Source organism: Oryctolagus cuniculus, chromosome 9 (genome assembly GCF_051225735.1).
Source record: "Oryctolagus cuniculus isolate XC-2025 breed Fujian yellow rabbit chromosome 9, ASM5122573v1, whole genome shotgun sequence".
Classification (NCBI taxonomy): Eukaryota; Metazoa; Chordata; class Mammalia; order Lagomorpha; family Leporidae; genus Oryctolagus; species Oryctolagus cuniculus.
This window is the reverse complement of record NC_142875.1, coordinates 29,966,969-29,980,530: the sequence shown is the minus strand read 5'-3', so window position 1 is coordinate 29,980,530 and position 13,562 is coordinate 29,966,969. Positions and strand designations below refer to the sequence as shown.

The 13,562-nt window shown below is 41.3% G+C and overlaps 2 pseudogenes; one reads left to right on the top strand and one right to left on the bottom strand.

Annotated features, from left to right (window-relative positions):
- The first annotated feature begins 276 nt into the window (after positions 1–276).
- Positions 277–7,575, top strand: LOC100346883 (vesicle transport through interaction with t-SNAREs homolog 1B-like; annotated as a pseudogene).
- Positions 7,576–11,973: 4,398 nt separating this feature from the next.
- LOC149124534 (long-chain fatty acid transport protein 3 pseudogene) overlaps positions 11,974–13,562 on the bottom strand; it is a 165,943-nt pseudogene continuing 164,354 nt past the window's right edge.

Sequence of the window (13,562 nt, the reverse complement as noted above, 5' to 3'; positions counted from 1 at the left end):
GACTTGGTGGTAACCCTGGGCTCCAAACATACCACAGGCTCAGAGCCTCAAACTGCCTAGGAGGAGCAACCACAGGCAGCTGACTTTGGGAACATCCACCTCTCTGTGGACCTGACAGTCTAGCAAGGCAGAGCATATCCTCTGCACCACATGATGGTGGGGGCCTTGTGTACGGAGACTCTTGACTGAATGAGAAGGTGAAGGGTGTAGCTGGGTATCTGGGAAATCACTGTGTGGGGCTCCACAGGATGGCTTAGGGTGGATCATTGAAGCAGGATGATGCTGACACTGAGGACTTCACAGATCCTTTGTGCAGTTCATATGGCAGTGATGGCTGACACCTGGGCTTGGAACACCTTGAAAGGGTGGAGGTAAAGGTATGACCACACTGATAGAGGTGACCATACTCCTCCCCCAACTTCTCTCAACAAGAGATCTACCATGCCCAACTTTGGTGTCACCTGGATACTCCCCCCCAGCATGGAGTCTAACCAGAGCTCTCTGGATATTCACTGAAACTGAAGACATTCCACTAAACCACAGAGTCATAGTTCAAAGATAAAAGCCATCAGAGGAAAAAACCAACAAGAATGTCCACAAATGCCTAAAAATTAATGCAGAAATTTGAGAAACAATAACAAGGGAGAAAAATTATACCCTGAAAGAAACACAACACTTCAATATTAGATGTGAAGATGAAAAAATTGATGAAATGCCCTAAACAGAGTCCAAAGCAGTAATTATAGGATTACTCAGAAGCATTCAGAAGCAAATCCACTAATTCAAGAAATCTGCACATGACATGATTGAAAATTTTCCCTGAAATTGATACTTTAAAGAGAATTCAAAATGAAATATTAGAAATGAAGAATTCAACAGATCAAATTAATAATTACTAAATGTGTTGGAAAGCCATACAGACAGATGTGGTGAAGGAGAAGAAATAATATTTGAACTAGAAGACAAATCTTTGGAATTTTTTCAGTCAGATAAAAAAAAAGGAAGAAATTTTACAAATTATGAACAGTATTGGAAATTTATGGGATACTATGAAACAACCAAACATACAATTCTTAGGAAGTCCTGAATAAGTGGAAATAGAGAATGGATTAGAAGGCCTATTTAGTGAAATAATTACAGGGAACTTCCCTAACCTAGGAAAGAAAGGAATGTCTAAGTACAGGAAGCACTTAGAACTTCCATATAAAATTATTTCTTTCATCTTTGAATGTCCTAAATTTATTGAAATACTCCACAATTATGATTTTTACAGAAGTCAAAAGTGATTTAGGAATAATTAGTGAAGTAGGCTTTCTAATCTTAATTTTCCTTTAGAATTGACAAAACTTGGCCAGCGTTGGGTGTAGTGGGTTAATACGTTGCCTGCAAAGCCAGCATCTGATATTGAAGTACTTGTTTGAATCCCAGCTGCTTCACTTCCAATCCAGCTCCCTGCTAATGGGCCTAGGAAGTTAGCAGAAACATGTGGAAAACCCAATTGAAGTTCCAAGTCCTTGGCACTGGCCTGGTTCAGCCTTGGCTACTTTGACCATTTGAGGAGTAAACCAGGTAGATGGAAGATCTCTTTCTGTTTCTCTCCACAGTTTTGGTAACACTGCTTTCAAATGAATAAATAAAAATTTTAAAAAAAGAAGATATAAAATTCATACTCATTTTTACTGTTTACTATGTATTTTAGGAAAAAATATTTATACGTTAGTGGACTGTTGCTCTTGTTTTATCTACATGTGTATGTTGAGTAAAACCAATATATTTGTGAATTACTTCAACATCTCTATCAAGTGATTTGAAGATATTTGCTATATTCAAAAAAGATAATGTATCACAGTTAACAAATTTGCTTATTTCCAAGTCATAACACTGCTTTGTCAAGTTCAGAGGGAACTTTTTTCAAGAAGAAATGTAAATAGAATAATTTTGAGTTAGACATGTTTGTGTTACATAAATTCAGTCTTTCCTTCAATTCCATTAAATGAAATTATGTGTATTTTCAGTGTTTTTTTTTCTGTTATGTAATTCTTTGGTAGGTTTTAAAGTCTTTGGCTTATTCTGCTGGACATCTACTTCATCTAGAAACACACAGTGATGATTAATTTCAATTTCTTCTAGTCTCTAATCAGCTAACATTTCTTCAATAAGTGCTACAGTTACCATTGTATTGAAAATCACACTCTTTTCCCAAATAAAAACTGTGTTTCTTGTCCCTTCCTATTTTATTGTTTTTAGAAATTACAAATTTTCACTCTTATTAAAATATGCCTTATTGTTTGTCTCTTATTATTTATTATGCCCATGTGTTTTGCTTTCCAATCAAATGAAAACACCAAGAGGGCAAGGTTTCCTGCTGCGTTGTTTCATGTGTTTAAATATCAGAAAATGTATCTTGTATATCATAAGTGCTTAATCAACAGAAAAAGGCAGACTGCTGGAGCATTACAGATTTTCAAAATATTAAACAAATTAAATGATACTTTCGCAAATATTTACATCCTGTAAATCAAGGCATAAAGTAATAATGTATACCACATAAATATCAATATTTATGTGGTTTGGGACATATTAAATATTCATATAATTACAATGATGTAATTAATATAGTAATATTATTCTGTTAAGTATTTATTATTATAAAATAGATGTGTTTTTAACACTCTTCAGGTAGGCAGATTTTATGCTGATACCATTTGATTAGCAAAGAGATTCAAAACTAAAACACCCACCTCAAATCTTGACTAGCGCTGTGGCTAACTTGGCTAATTCTCTGCCTGCAGCACTGGCACCCTGGGTTCTAGTCCCAGTTGGGGCGCCAGATTCTGTTCCGGTTGCTCCTCTCCAGTCCAGCTCTCTGCTGTGGCCTGGGAAGGCAGTGGAGGATGGCCCAAGTGCTTGGGCCCTGCACCCTCATGGGAGACCAGGCGGAAGCACCTGGCTCCTGGCTTCGGGTCGGTGCAGCGCGCCGGCTGTAGCTGCCATTTGGGGGGTGAACCAACAGAAGGAAGACCTTTTTCTCTGTCTCTCTCTCTCTCACTGTCTAACTCTGCCTGTCTTGAATAAATAAAAAATAAATAAATAAATAAATCTTAATCACATGTCTGTGTTTCTACTGATTTAATATAACATACCACAATTCACCTTTTATTATTATTTTGAATTTTTTAAAAAATATACAATTCTAAAGTTTTTTTCATCGCTTAAATCACTCCATTCTTTAATACATATCCATCCTTTATTTTCTACTTCAAGAAAAAATTATAGGGTTGGATTTATTATCTTAAATTTAGAGAATTTAACTAATTCTCTATAAGAACTATAGCTATTAAATGGAGACAGCATGGGTAAAATGTAATTTTCTTAGTACAATGACAGTGTTTTCACATTATAGTATCATGATTCATTTTTAGATTTCAAGCATTTTAAATACTTAACCACAAAATGTTTAATTTATCTGATACAATTTGTTCTCTCATATGTTCAAAGGTGTCCCTACCAGTCTCATCTGTTATAATTACCCTTTTCCTAGGTATATTATACATAATGAAATTGCATTTATGGACAGGGTACTTATGTACATTTGCTTCTAAAATTCTTACTTATCTAAAACTTACAAATAATGTCAAGCTTAACATTTCTAGTAACAATAAAACATTCATTTTTAATTAATTATTCTACTGTGTTATACTTCTGCTTAAATGCCATATAACAGAAACTTTCTATATATATTGAGGGATGTGGCTTCCTCAGACATACACAGAATGTTCTTCACAGGCTGGCTTGTTTCCAGACCTGCCAACATCTCCCACACTATAGCTTCTTTTTTTAAATAATTATTTTATTTGAAAGACAGATTTACAGAAGTAGAGGCAGAGAGACAGAAAGAGCAATCTTCTATCTGCTGGTTCACTCCCCAAATGGCCACAATGGCACCAGAGCTGAGCAAATCCAAAGCTGGGATAAAAGAGCTTTTTCTGGGTCACCCACATGGGTAAAGGGGCCCCAGCACTTAGGCCATCTTCCTCTGCTTTCTCAGGCACATTATCAGGCAGCTGGATCAGAAGTGGAGCAGCTGCCACTCCAACAGGTCATCACATGGGATGCTGGCACTGCTTCTTGGACGTTAACCCACGACACCACAGCACTGGCCCCACATTATAGCTTCTTGTGCTGCATGCGTGACTTTGAGGTTTTATATCAGTCTGTAAGTTAATTGCAATCATTCAGCTAGAACTAGCAGAGGAGGAGGCTGAGCCCCTAAGGAGAATCAGGCTGTCTCCAAGAGACCCCCACTATCTCCATGAGCCCCAAGCCAATCAATATACAGTAGGTGAAACCCCTCATCCAATGAGCACCCCCATAGAATGACTCAGTGAAGAGATAGAAAAGCCTTAAAAACACTGGCCACTTTCTGAAAACCAGTGCCCCATTCGGGCACTCTGCCTGGTCTCCTCTCAAACCAGACATTTTTCTGTCATTTGCCAATCAAATAAAACTTTCTGCTTCTTTGCAAATTGTTTCTTGGCTTTTAATTTCTATACTGAGCTTAGGAAAAGAACCCATGGGACTCAATTGGGCAACCATCCTCCCCTCTATGAATAGAGAGCTAGAATAAATTCTTTCTTATATTTCCATTATAATGTGTATTATATAATCTATATATAAATATGATCTATATAATGTATAATCTATAATATAATATATAATCTATATAAAGTTTAGTGAAAATATGATAAAATTATATATATATATATGTATATATCTGAATGGAATAATGTGCCTATTTGGGGAATGGATGCATGATGAAGTGGTTAGGATTCTGCACTTAAGCACACATCCATTTGGAATATCCAGGTTTAAGTTCCAGTCAGGATCCAATTCCAGCTTCCTGATGGAAGACAGTCTTGGAGGCAGAGGTTGATGCTTAGGTCCCTGCCACCCACATGGGAAACCCAGATTAAGTTTTGAACTCCTGGCTTCCGCCTGGCCTATTGCTGACTGTTGTTGACATCTGAGGAGTGAATCAATAGAAAACCTGTGTCTGTCTCTGTTTTTCTGCATTTCAAATCAATAAAACAAAATTAGAATGGTTCTATATGATAGTTGTCAGGCAGTTTTCATGAGTGGGACATGACAGCTTTCTTTTGAAATTACTTGTGAGAAAATCCTAAACCTTGTTATGGTAATAATTCTTCCCATTTTTCTTGAAGAAATGACCTTCACTGCTATTTTTTTCTGATGCCATTGTTAATCATAGTGTTGGGTAAGATATTTTAATTTAAATCATATTAATATATTTCCTAGGAATTAAATCGCTATATAAATATTCTACAAACCAAATCAGCACCAAGACTTTGTGAACACCCTGTGTGTGTCTTTGTGTGTTGTATTTTCTGCTGCTACAGTACAAAAATACCCAATCATGAGTTTCTCTCTGATTTCACAAAAGTTGCCCTGATTTGTTCATTTCACTGATTTTCCTTTTTTCTATAAAGTACGTGTCCAAAACATTCACTATTTTTAGTGCCCTAAGATGATTTGTGTTGTAGCCAATGAACTCTACTAAATACATATGTAAATATGTGTATGTATGTATTTATGTATGTATACTCATTCTTTTGTTTTACAAAATAACCTTTGTATGCAAGTAATCTTTGTATACTTCAAAGTCATAGAAAGAGTTTTATTCCATAAAGAAGCTTCAAATATAAATACATAATTTTCACTTTTTAATTCTGATACAATATGAAACACCCTCAGAATTCCAATCTGGCTTCAGCATATTTTAATGTCACTAAATATATTCTTTCTTGTTTTCCTGTATTTGTTAAATGAAAGATAAACAGAATCATTGGTATTTTAAATTTTGAACCTATATTCAATACTCCAAAGTAAAATCTGTTCTAGGTTATGAATGTGCAGTAATACAATGTCTTCTAGAAAGGTCAGGAATGTCAAGAAGCTGAAAAAGTTCTCTGTTAACTTCCAGTGAAAGGCATCGTTGGTTCACAGATATCTCTTATATATCAATGTGGCTTTAACCAATATTTAAGAGAATTAAGAAAAAAAAAGAACGATAAAAAACTCAAAAAAATAGAAAGAGAAAATGTGAATATGCATGCTTGATTAAAGTTCCATGTCATTCTTTCACAAGATCCTCTTACAGTAATGAACACAGCAATGCAAAGATTTCACTTGACTTTCCTAGTTACAAATGAAGGAAATCTCCTAAGGCAACAAGCTGAGCTTACTTTGATAGAATTGATTTTTGAAAAGAATAGCTACAAGGAAAAGAGCAGTCATTAGTTCACAGTAAATCACAGTGCATCTGCAAGGAAGTGTGTATTGCTAACCCATCACATCATCAGCTACTGGCACTACTGGCACACAAATGAAAGCTTCCTCTCCCTCAAGTCATGTCTAACTAAGAAGTGTTCACAAAGGTTATTCTGGCAGAGTTCCTTAAGAAAATACACAGTCTTTTAGTAATTTTTTCAGGGGGGATGGGTTATGGGTTACTTTCTCCATTTGTTTTCCTAAAGTGTTTTTGTATTTTGTCAAACAGAAATGATTAAATTTATTAAGAAATGCTCTTTTATACAGCTTGAGCCTTCAAGGCTGCCTTCCAGATGCACATCAGCAGAAAACTTTAAATGCAAGAGGAGGAGGTCAGTGATGGTGGGTGCATGATGGTCGCTGTGATGGCCATGGGGCCCGGTGGCTGACCACCAGGCTAGGAGCAAACTCAGAGAGCAGAATCTCGGTGGCCACCTCAACCACCTCCTCAGAATATTTCGAGAACTTGCATAAGATCTTCTGAGGTCTCCATGAAGAGCTGGTAGGGGTGTCCGAGCAGCTGCTGCGGATGCAGGGACCCCTGAGGCAGGGGCAGGACAGACCATAGGCAGTGCAAAACCCTGCACATGAGTATGGTACTCCCATAGTACTAAAGACCTGGTGCTTGCTTCTCTGGCCCTCATCAACATGACCCCTGGGGCTGACTGGCTCCCAAGGCTCCCGATGGATAAGAGAAGAAAAAGTCGATCAGAGATTTTGATGAAAAGAAACAAGAAGCAGATGAAACCCTGGCAGAGATGAAAGAGGAATTATGTTATGCATCCTTGTCTTTCTGTAACCCCTTGATGTCTAAACTTCGAAATTAGTGGAAGGACCTTGCCCAACTCAGGAAGGGAGGATCTCACCTTTGTAAGCAACACATGGGGACCAAGGAAACTTGAAATATGGTACATATACCTTAGAGAACGGACGTATGAATCGGCTTCAGTCTCACAGGGCATTGCTTCTTAAAGGCCCTGAAAGTCTGAACCCGGCCACTGAAAATATTGAACGTTCTTATCGGATTGCCACGAAGACTGACCAGATTGGCTCAGAAATCACAGAATTGCTAGGAGAGCAACAAGACCAGTTGGAATGTTCCAAGGGCAGACTGGAAAAAAGTCAAATGATTCTCCATTCAATATCTAGAAAAGTGACAACCAACAGGCTGCTACTTTCCAACCCATCCTGCTGGAGCTGTCCATCTTGGGAGTCCTGATTTGTTGAAACTCTTCCACAAGCATTGTACTTTTTAAGTGGAGAGGATAGTGAACCAGAGCTTTGACCCTGAGAATGAATCATGTTGCTGCTGTGGACCAGCAGTTCAAGGCTGCACTTTGTAGCCAGAGTGTGGAAGCAGAAGGGAAGACAGAGAGCCACAGTAATGTGACAGCAAAAAGACCAGCGAGGTTTGAAAAGCAGAAAACAGCATTAAGTTTATTGTAAGTGCTGCTTTGTGTTCCCTAATATTTTTCTTATGACCCTGCATTTCTTCATTTATATGACATAGCTATTCTGTCATATACCCACCTGTCATGTGAAAAACTATATCCACTCAGTCTACTTGTGTCATAGTTATTTCTGAAGCAATATTTTGCTTCCTCAATTATTATTTATTAATATTATTCCTTGTATCATGTAGAATGAAGTAAACTTTATTGCTTCAAGTTCTTTTTCAGAGGTGCTTTCAATTATCTTTATCCTATAAACATTTAAGTATATTTTTTATTGTTTTGATCAGTAATGCTTTTGGGATTTTGAAAGCAATTTATTTGGCAAGTTGATAAATTTGATTTATTGAGATCATTAGAATGTCTTATTTATTTGAATATGGCCTTATAAAAATATCTTCCACATTTTCTTAGTAATATGCTGATACAATATAATTGATGTGCTTTTATTTGAGTTCTGTTTATTTCCTAATTTACTTGATTTCTCCAAAAAAAACAAATCTACAACAATCAAATAAACACCTAAAATATAACTTCAGAAATTTTGTAAAATTCTCCCTATGTCTTTTATTAGTGATAATGCTAATTTAAACATTTTCAAGCAAAACTTGGGAAAATAATTAGTTTTTTTAAAAGATTTTATTTTATTTCAGAGGTAGAGTTACAGACAGTGAGAGGGTGAGACAGAAAGAAAGATCTTCCTTCTGTTGGTTCACTCCCCAAATGGCCAAAATGGCTGGAGCTGCGTCAATCTGAAGCCAAGAGCTTCCTCCGGGTCTCCCACATGGGTGCAGGGGCCCAAGGACTTGGTTCATCATCTAATGCTTTCCCAGGCCATAGCAAAGAGCCAGATTGGAAGCGGGGCAGCCAGGACTAGAACTGGCACCCTTATGGAATGCCGGCACTACAGATGGAGGATTAACCTACTGTGCCATGACGCCAGCCCCTGTGCTTAACTGGTTTTCAAAAATGTCCTGGTAATTTCTTAATATTTAGTATATAGTCAAATATATATTCAAATAATCACAATGTTGACTTTTATATGTTTACAACTATGTCTCTTATTTATAATTCTTCATGATCAGTTTTTATTAAAATTTCACTTTAAGCTAATTAAAATAACAAGTTAAAGATTCACTAGGATATTATTGTCATTAAAGTAATTAATGTACTTTTCCTTTTAATAAAATAATATGGACTTCTGCAGACTTGTGACTTTGCAAAAAGCTTATCCATTGTCTTTTTTTTTTTTTTTCCAGGCAGAGTGGACAGTGAGAAAGAGAGACAGAGAGAAAGGTCTTCCTTTGCCGTTGGTTCACCCTCCAATGGCCGCATGGCTGGCACGCTGCGGCCGGCGCACCGCGCTGATCTGATGGCAGGAGCCAGGTACTTATCCTGTTCTCCCATGGGGTGCAGGGCCCAAGGACTTGGGCCATCCTCCACTGCACTCCCTGGCCACAGCAGAGAGCTGGCCTGGAAGAGGGGCAACCGGGACAGAATCTGGCACCCGACCAGGACTAGAACCTGGTGTGCTGGCGCCGCAGGGCGGAGGATTAGCCTAGTGAGCCACGGTGCCTATGCGTTGTCTTTGATAGAAATGGACTACATTTGATAGTGTATTACTCAGAAAAATAAAATTTTGAAAATTATTAGAAAGAAAGCAAATTGGATTGTCATATTTAAATGAGGCCAAATATGATACATTATCCTGAACTTGGAATATTGATGCTAATCTAATTGGAATTTGCAAGAATAGAAGATGACAATATTGGATGTTTGATCCATATCCAACATTATCTGCAATGAAGATTCTAGGTTACTTTGTCCTGCCAAATTATATCTGAAATTTTAAGTCAGATTATTTTTTATGTTAGTCATTATTTCCAGATGGAATTTGCATTTTTGGTCTCTATAATAATACAGGATTATTTTATACTATGTCAAGAGATACTCTGTGAAGCAGCTTCCTTTCTGACAAAACCACCGGTATTGGAAAGAAAATTCTATGTTAAATCCATGTGCAAAAGATGTTTTACCATGTCTTTGCAATAGAAGTGTGATTGTAATTCTGTACTGCATAACAGAGTATACAATAGTCACTTGTCATTACGGAGTGCTTGAATTATGGGTATTGATTGTAGGGTCGTAATCCACCCGAATGAGGATGGATTGGGTCCGAGGAAAGGTAAGTGTGCCACTTGCCCGTTGCCCAGCCTCCCCTGATCCCGGAGACAATCAGATGCACCTGCGAGTCAAGTCAAGCAGGAACTTGTTTATTGCACGTGTAGCAAAGCCTTTTAAAGCACAAAACCACAGGATTATTGGAGCAGGGCATAAGGACCGACCAATTACTTAAAAGGTCATTTTACGGGGCGTTTTTTTACAGGACCAGCCATATGTCTGTACATTTGTCATCAGTCATCGTCACCTCTCCTGATGCTGTGCAGCCAATCGGCTTTGGTGGTAAACAAACTTGGGTACTGCCCACCTTACTTCCTTTGGGTGCCATTTTTGAATTGCCACGTGTGCCTAATATCCCTGCAGGTTCCCCCCTTTTTTGTTTTAGCCGATTGCCCACATCATTTGAGGTTTGAGCATGCCCACCTCGTTTTGAGGTTCAAGCCTATGGACACCTCCATTAGGAAGTATGTTCCGGCTACACAGAGGGGGTTTTGGGATTAATTTTGTCATAACGTAATCAGAGGGTCATGAGTTGGATTTATTCCGTTTTAGCTCAGATAAGTTGAACCAGCTTATTTAGGATGCAAGGTCCAAAAGTAAAAATCAGTGTGATTATTATTAAAGGCCCTAAAACAGGAGATAAGTGTAGTCAGCCATGGGGACCAGTTGAACCATTGTTCATACCATCCACTATTTAACTGTTTTCTCTGCTCCTCTATTCCCCTACACACTTCATCAAGGTTTTGGTTATCGACTCCTAAATGATCAGCATAAAAACAACACTCTTCTCCTAGGGCTTGATACCCCTCCCCCCCCCCGCCGCAGGAGAAAAAGAAGATCCAGCCCCCTACGGTTTTGCAGAGCAACCTGGGGTAGAGAACTGAGGGAGGCCATCATATGCCTAAGAGAACGCTCCAACTTACCCAGATTTGAATCTATTTGAGTCTGCACCTCCCAGAACCCCTCCTTTTGCATTATTAAAGATGAAGCTCCTAAACCAACCCCTTGGTACCCAAACCTATGAGTGTGGTTACCGCCACGGCGGTCGTCGCTGACGCCAGTGTAGTCGCACCATCACTTCTTCGTTTGGTGATACAGTACGTGGGGGATGAGGGTCACTAGCACGCAGGAATCGTTGTTGTGCACCAATACCCCTATGCTGTTGATGATTCCTCCACTGCCAGGAATGATTACTGACCACGTCACTTTCTGGGATTGATGTGGATTCCTCAGAGGCTCGGCCAGGGCCAGATGAATCAAGAAGATCAGCAGCCAAAGTATTGCCATCTGTAATAGTTAACGAACACAGAAGTTTCTCAAGGGCTGGCGGCCCCTGGGATGGGTTAGTTAGTGGTTTTGTATGTTTGCTCCTTTATTTGAAAACAAGCTGAGACCATCACAGCCTCTTTCTCTCTCAATTGGTCATCTGGTTCTTGGGTATTCTCCTGTACAAGGGAAGTGGGTAGGAACTTAAGGTTTCTGGCAGGAAGCCATGTTGGGTTTGTATTCCCTATGGGGAAGACACATCCAAACCCTCTACCCGGGGTAATCAGGGGATACGGTCCCCTCCACTGATGAGTTAGAGGGTCCCTCCGTTTTACCTGGATGGTGGGCCTAGGGCTTATTTGACCCCAGTGTTTTTAGAGTAAATAATGCCATTTGCAGCTGGATATGGGGGCTGGCCCCTCTATTTGTTTTAAAAGTTGTTCCTTTAGGCACTGGTGGTTTCATTCTACAATTGCCTGACCCTGAGGGTTGTAGGGTATTCGGGTAATGTGTTTAATATGCCAGGTATATCGGATTTACTAATAAAACAAGGTCCATTATCAGTTTTGACCTGTGCAGGTAGAGGTCGGAATACCCAGTAGAGGTTTAAGGGGACTGACTTGGGTTACAGTCAGATGGGACCCAAGCACTTTAAAAGGGGGCACCCTCTGAATCTTACTAGGAGCCACCATAAATCCTCCCTCTGTGAGTGTTGTAAGGAACTGGATTAAAAGCCCCCCAGGAGGGCAGGATCCTTGTGTCCAAGGATGATATCATCCATATAAGCATAAGTGAGGGAAACATTTAAACTCAACACGGGTTCCAAGAGTGTGGCCCCAATGCCCAAGCAGCCCACGACGCACAGCAGCGAGCCCGACATGTGGTAGAGCAGCAGGGCGAGGTAGATGATGTCCTCTGGGGGAGCGCTGCGCAGCTGGTAGAAGCCCTGGCACTTCAGGATCTTCAGGTGGCTGATCCAAGCAGCCTTGGGGAGGCCTGTGGTGCCAGAGGTGAAGATGTACAGGCTGGTGTCTGCCATGCTCTGAGCGGCAGAGAGGTATCCCTGCACTGGCCCCTCTGCTTCTGCAGCTGCCCCAGCCAGGATATCACTGATTCTGGCAGGATGGCTCACAGGGCCTACAGCCCACATCTGGAGGCCCATGGCCCAAAGCTCTGGCAGGTCAGGCTCCAAGGACTCCAGGAACTCTGGTGCCAGCATGAGGGAGTGCACGCCACAGCTGCAGAGGCAGCACAGTAGGGGGCCCCGGTGTAGGGCGCTGGGCACAAAGGCTGTGCGCAGGCTGGCCTTGGCCAGCCCGAACCAGAGCCACAGTAACTCTGGGTCGGCAGGGGGGAGCAGCGCCAGGGTCGCCCCTGGCGCCGGACCGGCCGCACTGCACTCCGCAGGCGCCTCGCCACTTCTGGCCCCCGCATCTCTCTGCACCATGGCTGCTGGGTCCCCCATCTCATCCTGGAGCCCGCAGGAGAATGCACACAGTTACTCTGGTGCTTTGCCTCCACGTAGCTGAAGCTCCAGGTGCCATGAATGAGAAAGGTGTGCCCGCCACATTGCCTCGCCAATTACACCAAGCGGCCAAAGGCCAAGCCAGGCTGCGGCCCCGTCCAGAACTTCCCAGTCGTCAGCAGACGCTGCCAGGGCACAAGCTGAAAGAGCCCTTTTGCAGCAGAGAGCACGCACCGTGAAGGCCAAGTCTGCCATGAGCCAGTGAAGCTGTGGCCAGGAGTGCAGCTTTAGCAGCAGTTGCAGGGGCAACAGCTGCAGCAGGGTTTGGGCCCAGGGGGAGTTCAGCTGGTCTTCCGCCACTGCCTTACGAAGCTTCTTTGTGTCCTTCACTTCTGGACTGGCATACCAATCCAGAGGTCTGCTGCCGCCTGGAGCTAAATTAACAGGGTAGGCCTGAGGCGACAGGTTCCCAGGCCCAGAGTTCACTTCCCTATGCTGCTTGATGTCCACCGGATAAGCTTCCACATAGGTCACCTCATTTCTCCTCCCTCCTACCAGGCAATCATAAGGGCCCAGATCACATAGCTCCCTCTGCGGCTCTACATAGGAAGAGGCCACCTCGGCCCCAGGGCAGTATGGGGGGGGGGGGTCCCGGCCCTTCTGGGGCAGATGGGCTAGGCAGGACGATTTTCACTTTCTTTTTTACTTCAGCAGTCCATGCCTCCACGGGGTCTCTGCATTCCTGATCAAACTTAGCCCATTCTATCTCCCCGCCATCTTCCTCTGAGTTTTTAAGGCTCTCCCAAGTCCTGTGCTGCCTCTTTCTCCCTCTCGTCCTCGGAAGGTGGGGG